The sequence below is a fragment of the Thunnus maccoyii genome, chromosome 16 (assembly GCF_910596095.1).
Source record: "Thunnus maccoyii chromosome 16, fThuMac1.1, whole genome shotgun sequence".
In the NCBI taxonomy this organism is placed as follows: domain Eukaryota; kingdom Metazoa; phylum Chordata; class Actinopteri; order Scombriformes; family Scombridae; genus Thunnus; species Thunnus maccoyii.
Genome location: NC_056548.1, coordinates 1,054,315 through 1,064,314, shown reverse-complemented (window position 1 = coordinate 1,064,314; position 10,000 = coordinate 1,054,315). Strand labels below are relative to the sequence as shown.

The 10,000-nt window shown below is 40.1% G+C and overlaps 1 protein-coding gene across 1 annotated transcript in view; it reads right to left on the bottom strand.

Annotated features, from left to right (window-relative positions):
* The window catches only part of mdga2a (MAM domain containing glycosylphosphatidylinositol anchor 2a), a 141,585-nt gene that overhangs the window by 105,272 nt on the left and 26,313 nt on the right, over positions 1-10,000 (bottom strand). The gene's annotated exons all lie outside the window — the stretch shown is intronic.

The following is a 10,000-nucleotide window of genomic DNA, read 5'->3' as shown; positions in this document are numbered from 1 at the left end:
TGTTTTAGTTTCAGATCCGTGATGATGTCACAAAGGTTCACGTTCATCACTCAGATTATGTTTTTACTTTATGTCAACAGTTAAAGTGTCAGTGGGAAATAAAGCCTGATTAACATGTTTAACAGCAGTTCACATCAGCTGAGTTTTGGATAAATATTGAAAAGGTCACAGGTCAAAGGTCAAAGGTCACACAAACCAGAACTATGTTTCCTCCGAAACCATTTAGTCGTATAAACAAATAAAATCCAGCATTATTTTCTTTTTTAAGTAGAGATTTTTCAGTCCCGATACCAGAGTTGAAGAGACTGGGATCAGACTGGGATCAGACTGGGATCAGACTGGGATCATTCTTCTATGTGTGCTTGACTTAAACGTTGCTTCTCTAACTTATAGATGTAAATTAACTGAAATGTTATTTATTAAACCTGCTGTGTGGAACTTTTACATATAAATGAACGTCAGTTACGTTCAAGCCAAACTGGTTCACATGATACTGGTTTACTACGTGGAGTTTTTAAATCTCATGTCGGGGCGACGTTCCCGCGCCGGCCGTTAATCCTCTTCTAGACTTTCCAAATGTTATCGGACCGAATGGATCAAATCTGATAGTGAAACGAGTCATTTATCCGGATTTATCCAACAGCAGGTTACAACCAGTATGTCACCATCAGGCATACTGGGACACATCCCAGTGAACCATCAAAACGTATCTGTTCTTACTGGTCCTCTCTGTGTGTCATTCAGGGTGCTTCTCAGATATCTGATACCTGATCTATCTATCAGACTGATATCTGATGCCAGTATCAGTGTTGGAACATGACTGTTTATGTTGGAAAACATCTGTTTTATTGTCATTTATGACTCATTTGCATCTCATTGAAGTGAAGGTTTGACCGGCCAGTATATTCCAGCAGCATGTCGGACACCAGGAACCACTGGGACCTGGAACAAGCTTTCAGTTTCTGTAACATTTATCATAAACTTCAACACTCGTCTCAGTTTAACAGTTTAACACCTTTAAAGGCGTCTTTAAACTGTTTAAACTTGTTTTTTCTTCTCATATTTCATCACATCAAAGTTTGTCTCTTCACTGTGTAAATTCTGTAGACTTTTTACTTTTGTTCATCCTTCAACAAAAACAAACTTTAAACCTGCAGCAGCAGCAGCAGCAGCTCTGATCCGCCTCCACGCCTCACCGCCGCGTGGAGGGAAACACTGATATAAAAATAAAAACCTGAGTTTTTATTGTTTGACTGAACTCAGAGGAGCAGCTGGCTTTTTGTTTTACTGCGAGCTGAAAAAACCGCATCTGAGCGGGCTGTTAGGGAGCCGTTAGGCCTCAAACAGACGTTACAGCCTGCAGGATGTTCTCTACCTGTCGTCATGGGAACCGCACGGCGAGGAGGCTGCGTGGCGTTTTGAGTCCCTGTAAACCGCAGTAAAGAACAGCGTCCTCTTGGGTGATACAGCTTTTTTTTTTTTTTTCACAGCGTTCCTGATATTTCACAGACTCAAAGTTTGTCACGAAAGAATAAAAACAGGAAGTAAAGTTTAATAACTGCAGTAAAAATGACACCAGGTCAGTTTGTTACTTTGGTCACATGAGAAGCAAAGATATTTATCAAGAAACAAAAGCTCCATTTTTCATAACATTCATTCATAATTGTGTTTTCTAAAAACAGTAAATTCACAGATGTACGTGTATGTTTTCCGAGTTATCTGGAAACAAAACACAACATTTGTGTCAGTTTAGTTGTAATAAAATAAGAGTAAAACAAGTGAATCTGCTGTATTTTTGACTGGTGTATATGTTTATATATCTGTAGATGTAGGTGAGTATAAATATATGTATAATAGCAAATATAAAACATGATTACTTGCATAAATGCAATATTTCAAACACTGTATACATGTATGTATGTATGTATGTATGTATGCTGTACTCGTGTATCCATGTTAATGTTTATATACGTGCATATATATCTGAAGGTAACATCTTGTTCGCATTTTGGACAAAAATCTGATTAAATAGTTTATAATAATAACTTCTAGAAACAGAAGTTTTTGAGGTTTAAATCAGCTGCTTCACAGAAAACATATTTATTGCATAAACTGCAGGATTAAAATACACAAAAGCAAATATTCTGGATTGTTATCGGTGCCGATACTGATCTTATTGTCTGCAGGTGTTGCCACAAAGTGTTTTTATTACATGTTTAATAAAGCTTCATAAAGGCGAGCAGCTCACAAAACAACTTTTTTAATGAGAAACACTTCAGACAGCTGAGAGTTACACAGAGTTTTACAGATTTTAAATTACGGGATAAAAGTTCACTGCTTTCAGGTATCGGGAGAGTTAAAAGTCAGATTGGTGCATCTCTAAATAAAACAGTTCTTCCAGCAGAGTTTGTGCTGCTGATCTGTGAGCTTTCAGAGAGTCTCAGACTAAAACCACCTGGAATTTAAGGTCAGATCTGAGGCCAAACTCTGGTGAGCACAGTCTGTCTGAAACAGAGTTCAGCTAATTAAAGTTGAGAAATTATAAATGAGCAGCAGAGGAAAAAGGTCAGTGGAAAATTAATTTTTAATTGACAGGGGCTTGTGCAGTGTTAGGTGGAGCAGACGGGCTGCAGCCTGGACCACTAACCCGGATCTGATGTGGATTCAGATCAGCGTTAGAGGCTGCCGGCTGGTGTTATAATAATAATAATAATAATAAACTTTATTCCTATACTTTCTAAAGCAGAGTTACAAGGTGCTTCAGAAAATACAAAACCATAAACTATACGTGCAAAGATAAAAGAACATCATCCACAGAAAATACAATAAAGATTTCAAGATGTGGACAAACATAAAGAGATAAAACAGAATATAAAAACAACATTAAAACATTATATTTTATACAAATGTCAGTTTGTTCAGGTGTGTTTTTCAGACTGAGGTGCTGACTCAGCTGATCTGCTGCTGAAACATTAAATGATCCCTTTTGTTTTTAGTCTGGACTTTTACCAGCATCTGATTCTCTGATCTGAGGGCTCTGTCCGTGCAGAATAAAGGATTAAGAGTTTTGAAATGTAAAGCGGAGCCGGGCCATGTAGGGATTTAAAAGTAATCAATAGAATCTTAAATCTTAAAACGAACAGGAAGCCAGTGTAGTCCGGCCGGGACTGGAGAGACGATGTTCTCCACGTCGAGTGTTTGTCAGAAGTCTCGCTGCTGCACCGACTGTAGATGGACTGAACTGTTGCATCGTTTAGATGAGTAAATAATGACCTGCAGTGGTCTAGACGGGGCGAAATGACGGTGTAGAGAAGTAGTTCAACTATGTTTTTGGGGAATGTTGGTTTGACTTTGGCAATATTTCTGATTTGTAAATGTGCAAAAACAACTCCTAAGTTTCTAGCTGAGTGTGTGGTGTTAGTTGTTAGTTGTGTGTGTGTGTGTGGGGGGGGGGGGGGGTGGGGGGGGGGGTGACACTGTCAGAAATATGATCAGGACCAACAACCAGAACTCAGTCTTATCTGTGTTCAGTCTCAGGAAGTTGGAAGCCGTCCAGTCCTTAACGGCAGCAGTGCAGAGAATCCGGCGCTAAACGACACGTACAACAGGGAGTCGTCGGCGTATCGACGGTACGACGCGATGGGGTGAAACGGTGAATACAAATACAAACTCAACAAAATAGTAACAAACAGTTACTATTAGTCGTCGGCCAGCTGCAGGTATTATCTTTTGTTTGTGAGCAGAGTTACTCAGAGTTTCTGTGTCAGCAGCTGCGAGGCATCCTGCATGTTGCACCACTCGTTTTTTATTTTTACACTTCGCCTCTATTTTTGCCTGACCCGCCTGCATCTGTGAATACAGTACACGCACTCATGGGAGTATCTGAGCACAGTACAAACACTGAGAAACCCCCCCCCCCACATGAGGCTTAAATATCTAATTGAATACAGGAAACTCCGAGTTTCCTGGCTTTAGTGAGCTGTTCTTTCTCTCCAGCTCATCTGTAACCTGCAGCTCCCAGCCTGCTAATTATTGATCACTCACTTGATCATTCAATGATAATTTCTACAATATGTGAAAAAATAATGTCTCCAGAGGCCTGAATGAGACCAGACCTGATGACTCACTGAACTGCAGGTATGTGGGTGTGTTGTGTGTTTCCACTCACTGCTGTTGTGTTAATATTAAGAGATAAACAGCAGGTGGCGCTAATTCTCCAGTCGCTGCCGTTAAACTGTCGCAGAAGAAGAAACACAACGAGATCATTGAAAGAGCGACAGTCAAAGCTCAAACGATGGGAAACCATTTGGAAAATGTGAAATTAACTCAAAATTTTATCAGCAACTATTTTGATACTCAAACAATCATTTTAGTAATTTTTAAGCAGAAACAACATTTGCTGGTTTCAGATTCTCAGATGTGAGGATTTGATGATGATGACAGTAAACTGAATATCCAACAAGACCAAACAAGACATATGCAGACGTCAACGTGGACTCTAAGAAATTATAACGGGCACTTTTCACTATCTTGATGATCATGATATTTTATAGACAGAACAATTAATTGATTGATCGATAAAATAATCGCTAGTTGCAGCGCTACTAGATAGATGTATGATAACATTAGAGAGGGAGGGAAACACACCTCTACTGTGAACATGTGGAGGGACGGAAGATAAGAAAACACTGAAGACACTGGTTTGTTTTGTTGACGCCTTTAGTTCAATACATATTAAATACATTCCACAAGTAATATCTATAATTATGGTAAAAGTAATATCTATAACTCGAGCCACAATACAGGGTGATAAAAAAAAGCAAAATTGCACAAAAGGACACAAAAAACAAGAAAGTATGACCTTAAAGTAGTGAAGCTTGAGGTGTTATTAAGTGTTTTTAAAGTTTTTTAAAGTGGACACAGATCAAGGTGGTCATTAAAGAGACGTCTGTTTATCCTCATTCAGCACTCAGACTGCCTGGGGAGAAACTTTTCAGCGTTTGACCTCAGGATCCAGTAGCGTTTCCCTGATGGGAGCACTGGGGGGGCAGGCGGTGACTCAGGAGGCAGAGCGGGTCGATCGGTGGTTCGATCCCCGGTTCCTCCAGTCAGCATGTCAGAGTGCCCTTGACCAAGATACTGAACGCTAAATTGCTCCTGATGCGTGAATGTTTTAATGATTAGATTCTCCTCCTGATGAGCAGGTTGGAACCTTGTTGGTGTAAAAGCGCTTTGAGTGGTTGGAAGACTAAATGCAGCTCATTAACCATTTACTGTGTGGAGGCTGTGACCATGATGGGATCTGTCTTTGGTGATGCTCCTGATCCTGGTCCTGCATCTCCTGGTGAATCATTTTAACGTGAAGCAGCAGCAGTAGGAGATGTTATGTTAGCATTAGCGTTAGCTGCTGTGATGTGACTGTAGGATAGTGAACAGCAGAGTCCACCAGTCACACTAAAAACGACCACATGGAGACGTAATTACAGACTGTAAATATATTTAATTGCTTTTGCAGAAAAAAAAAAACAGGGTTTGATTTCATGGAAACCAAAATAACTTAACTCTGTCGCTGGTGTTCGGCCACATGCTGCTGCCTCTTCAGACAGACTCTGATTGAAGTGCATGCTGGGAGAAAATCAGTCCATCGTTGTTTTGGGGTTTGATGACATCAGCATGAAACGAAAGCAGAGTCATCGGAGGACGGACAGAAAAAAAAAAACACAAAATCTCAAAATAGAAAGGAGAGAAAAAGTAGGACAACCAGATCATCCACAACACCTCCTCCTCTTCCTCTTCCTCTTCATCTTCTCCTCTCTCCTCCACTTTGCTCTCTTTTCCTTCTCTTCTTCTTTGTTTCTTTTTTTGTTTCCTCCTCTCTGTCTCTGCTCCCAACCTGAGGCCATGTTCAGGTGATGTTCAGGTCAGATTTTTATCTTCTTCATGTTCAGGCAACATTTTCTTTCTTTATCTTTATTTCTTTTGATGGGAAATCGTTGGATGAAACATATTTTATTACATAAAAGCTCAATAGAAGAGAATGGGCTGGTGTTATTTTATTCATGAAGATCTTCTAGCAACTGGAGTAAAGAAAAGTAAATTAACTAAACATTATACACACGTTTAATTAGGAAGGAAGGAACTTGAGTTCCACACTGGAAAATGATCTTTGGTTTTAACGCACAGCGCTGAAAACAACAATAAACAGGACAGATGACAAACGAGACGCCGCATCAATGAACAACGTCGTTTAAATACATAAATACAGTAGAATCAAGTAAAATGGGCTGAGTTTGGTGAAACTGGGAGCAGGCTCTGCAGAAACACTTACTGTTCATATTTTTGGTGGCTCTCGCCTCCCTGAGTGCAAAAACCGTGTGAGTGCAGAGTTGTAACAACAGACAGAACCAGTATCAGACCAGCACTCTGTACTGGGAGATGAGTTCAGGTATCAGCGTGGAGAAGACTAAAGGCTGCAGGTACATGAGAGCAGAGAGACAGTTGTATTGATTCCTTCTGAGTGTCATGCAGAGTTTAGGTCAGACCAGTGTTTGTATATCTTCCCGTATTTGAATGCTCCTAAATCCTCACTTGACCCGGAATTCATTTAGGCTTAACCATCATGAAGCGCCTGATCCAGGATCCAGGAGACCAACCTGCACGGAAGTCTTTTTACTTCATTGACATATCAAGGTTCTTTTAAAGGGAACACATTCTGCTTTTAGTGGTTTTCTGTTATTTATATCCTGTTCTGATGTTGGATGTTGAACACGGTCAAAGTTCCAAAACTTGAGGTGAATGTATGTAGAAATGCTGCCTGCAAGTCAAAACTCAGGGTTTCAACCTTCAACCTGCTCACAACGCTTCGTTTGTGACGCTTTTTTTCTACTTTACCGACGAGCTGACGTTGGCTCGTCGCACATGCCCATGAATGACCGTCTGTTCTGTAGCCGTGGTTGCTAAGGTGGTTGCTAAGGTGGTTGCTAAGGTGTTTCCATGTGTTGTTCAGCTCCAACATGTACGGATGGATTTGAGAAGTTGACATTTGGAGTAAAGAAGGAGAAAAAGAAGTGAAATCCTGCTACTATAGTTTGTTTACGTAGCCTCCGGAGCCGGAGGAAGCTTCCTGAAGCTGACCAATCAGAACAGAGTGGGCTCATCAGGAGGCGGGGCTTAAAGAGACAGGAGCCTGTTTCAGACAGAGGCTGAACTGAGGGGCTGCATAAAGGACCAGTAGAAGATAAATAAGGAGTTTTTATTCCAGTAGAACCCCAGAATATAAATATAGAGCTGGAAATGTGCTGAATATCCTCTTTAAGGTATAAATTAGGGAATTTTAAAAAGCCTGAAAACATGCATATAACCCATTAATATATTACTACCTTAATATATGATATTTCTGAAATTTATCAATTAATTACCTCAAAATTCTGTTTAATTAATTACATCAGCATCAGTGGGATTCCTTGTTGGACTGTTCCTGTCATCATGTGTTTTTTTTTTTAGAAAAAGGCTGATGAGTTTTGGGATTAACCAGTCTTTTGTTATTTTTCTGCTCCCAGTGCATTATGGGATGGCATCAGGGATCTCTACAGTATCAGTATCATCAACCTGAGTCCAGCTGGAGGTCAGAGGTCAGATGGTGATTTATTACAGCGTGAGGTCACATGAGGTCAGATTAAAGACGAGCAATAGGAGCATTTGGATTAAATTCTGTTCCTGTTTATTTCTCTCTGTGTTTAACAGCCGGAAACAAACCTGGACTTTTATTTATTACATTTACATCAGTTCATCAGTAATCATGAATATATATCTGTTTATTCAGCACTTTATATTATGTAGTTATTGTATATTATTTATTTATAGCACACGTCATACCAGCCGCAAAGACGCACAAATGATAACAACAATAAAAAGAAACAAAAGCAAACAGATTAGAAACAATAAAAATATACAAACACATAAATTTGACAAGATAAATAAACAATCAATCTGTAGAAGCAGTCTGAATCAGTATCAGATCATTACACAGTCTGTAGTTTGGATTTAAACGTGTTCAGCTCTTCTGGCAGTTTGTTAAACATTCAAGCAGCAGAGTTTAGTTCTGACTCTGAGAACAATCAGTGATCCAGAACCTGAGAGGTCTGCAGGGTTCGTACCGGGTCAGGAGATCTGATATGTATCTGAGACCTGAACCGGTCAGTGATTCATCGACAAGCAGCCGTATGTTGATTCTCTGAGAACTGGAGTTCTACGCTGAGCTGATCTGGATCTGGATCTGGATCTGGATCTGGATCTGCTGAATCTGTCCAGGTCACACCAAAGATTCATGACTGGACCAGTTGAAACCTGCAACTTCTTGCAACGCACCGGTCTGCCAGTTTACACCAGTATGACTAGACGAGATGGTGTCTCCATAGCAACGACTCTCTGTACTTTCGTTGTACCTGTCGGATTGTCGGGCTTTTTTTTTTGTTTTTGGAGCTGGATGTAATTTGTAGCATCTTAAAATATGAATGAAGATAATAATCAGCTCATATGTTTTCTGATCACTTTGGTTAAAGGATGACTGTGATCAATCAATCAATCAATCAATCTTCTATCATACAGATTAATAACAACTGATAATAAGACCGAACAAACCAGAAATATCAACATAACAGTTGCTTGTTTCCACATCCAGCAGTAACGGAGCAACATTATCATTCATGTGGAGTCGTGTTTCTCTTTTAGCTGTTTTTACTCTCTACCAACTCCTGAGGGAAATATCTGGCTCTTTAGCTGCTAAATGCTCCACTATGTTCACCAGCTAGACTACAGCTAACTGTGAGCAGGTAGTGTTCAGCAGCTATGAGACACTGAGAGTGAACCAGAACAGTGAAGTAGCAGCCGGACAGATAAACAATGAGCTGAAACTCACTATAAAGCTCCGTAAAGCCGAGAGGAGCTGCAGAGTCTACGAGACACAACCAACATGTTACTACATAGATCAGACTGAGGAGGACAGAAGTATATGTTATTTATACTGTTTCAGCAGCTTGCAGCATAAAAACTCCTGAATGATTCCATATCGTATGAAATGAATAGAAAACAATAACTGCTTAGAAGTTAAAGAGTTAAATTATTGTGCTTTTAACCTCCACAAACTCTCACCTGCAGCCGTTTATCCGAGGGGATTGGATTGATCTAATTCTTGGTTTCGGGGTGATTATAGAGACCCTGAGGGTGGGGGGGGGGGTGTAATTCCTGACTTTAGGAGGTGTTGTGTGGTTTTTTGTGTTTTGTATGCTGCACCTTGTACCGCAGGGATCAGCCGGTCTGCCGGGTTCGAGCCGGATTCATCACTTATTAGAACGAGAGCGAGGGGGATTAGACTAATACCTGGTTTTAGGATGGGAAATGGAAAATACCTGAGCCAGAACAGGATCGGAGGATGGAGGGATGGAGAGCTGAATACAGATGAAAAACTGAACTCCTTCACTGCCTCCGAAGAACAAACTGAGTCACTGAGCTTCAGCTTTTAATGACATTTTAACTTCAGTTGTTTACACTGTTTATGTTTTAGCCTCCTAGAACAACTCTGATGTTTTTATATGTTGGTTGATCAGGATGTAATTTCCATTATTTTACTGATAAATAATTTGAACTGGAATCAAGAGTGAAGTCGGTTTATTTCAACTTGTTTCTGATCAAAATTTACTTCTTTCAAGAATTCAGAAGAAATGAACGTCAGTGTCTTAAACACACAATATGTAATTTCAGCCGCTAGGCGTCTCAATCAAAACAATAACAAGACGGAGTGTGATGACGGTGTGAAGTAGCAAGGGATCATGGGAGTTGTTGTCTTCGTTGTTAAATAACCAGCTTCACCGGGATAGGATTACTCCAGTGTTCATCATCCGCAGAGGTCTCCTCCTCTCCGGAACAAATGGACCCGGAGATTACAGGTAAAAACACTGAATAAAACTGTTTCACCTAAAAAATCAATATTTCTCTGACGATG